Here is a 1,531-nt window from a genome sequence, read left to right as displayed (position 1 = left end):
CTTTGTTATTACGCTACTTAGGGCTGTTGAACTTTCAAGTGATATTTTTCTTATTCCACCTTTCCCTGCCACTATCACCGTCAGTCTCTCTCTCTTTTTAACTTTTTCTCTATCTATCAACCTATCTCTCTCTCTCTCTCTCTTTTTAACTTTTTCTCTATCTATCAACCTATCTCTCTCTCTCTCTCTCTTTCTATCTCTATATCTCTAACTATCTCTCTCTCTCTCTCTCTCTCTATATATATATATATATATATATAAATATATATATATAAATATATATATATATATATATATATATATCTGCCTATCCGTCATTTTCTCTTTTTATCTGTCAATTTGTTTCCTTGTTCCTTCATCCCACTCTTCATATGGAAGTGCGCACCGTCTCTTTTTTCTCTTAATTCTCTCCTCCGGAAATGAAAGACGGCCCCAAATGCCCCGCGCCAACGTCTTTGTAAATGTCAAGGCGAGTCTCATCAGCGCTACGGTGTCGTTTCTCTCGGCGGCGCTTCGTGTTCTCGTGGCAGTTGGGAGGACGGGAGAGCGGGGGGGGGGGGGGGGGTTAGGAGAGGAGGGATGGGAGAGGGGAAGGGGAAAAGGGGAAGGGGAAGGGGAAGGGGGAGGGAGACAGATCAGGGAAAGGGATGGAGGGAAGAAGCGACCCAGAGGAGGGAGTGAGAGGGCATGGGGAGGAGGAAGAGAGTAGGGAAAGAGAGGAGAGGGAGTGCTCTAGTCTCTTTTTTCCTTTTATTATTAGAAAGAATGTATTTCTTAGATGTTTTTTATGAATTTAGAATTCACCAGCTTCCAGTTTTTTTTTTTTATTGAGAAGTTGATTGATGACTCTCAAGATGATTGTTGGAATACTGGAGTGTGTGGTTTAATTATAGATTTTGTGTGGATGATATTTACACGGTAATGAATTAATGGTGACATGGTAACGTTTATTTCAAGATGATATGAAGCATTGTGAGAAAATATGTGTGTGTAAAGATATATATTTGTATGTATGTATTTAAACATTATATGTAATTGACAAACTGTATGTATAACATTCTAATTAGTAAACATACTTAGACAACAATTATATCGCCAGATTAAACATCCACTCGCAATAGATATCGGGAAAGGCAATGAAAGTCGAACGATCAATAGAGCCTCGTTGGTAGTTAGCATGTTAATGAGGAGTATGGTGATGCGGAGAACGTGTGACTGCCGCGTCGGACACTGTACGCCTTAATGAGGAGGTGCGATAGTGTGAGGAGGAAGAAGGATGGAGAAGGGAGGAAGGAGGGAGGAACGAGAGGGGAGGAGGAAAGGGATAAGGGAAGGGAGGAAGGAGGAAGGAGATAGTGGGAGGAAGGAGAAAGGTGGAGAGATGAGAAAGGAGGAGGGAGAAGGAGACGGAGACGGAAAAGGAGAAGGAGAAGGAGAAGGGGAAGGAGAAGGAGAAGGAGAAGGAGAAGGAGAAGGAGAAGGGGAAGGGGAAGGGGAAGAAGGAGAAGGAGGAAGAGATGGATAAGGGGAT

The sequence above is a fragment of the Penaeus chinensis genome, chromosome 36, assembly GCF_019202785.1.
Source record: "Penaeus chinensis breed Huanghai No. 1 chromosome 36, ASM1920278v2, whole genome shotgun sequence".
Taxonomy (NCBI): domain Eukaryota; kingdom Metazoa; phylum Arthropoda; class Malacostraca; order Decapoda; family Penaeidae; genus Penaeus; species Penaeus chinensis.
This window is presented reverse-complemented; position numbering follows the sequence as displayed.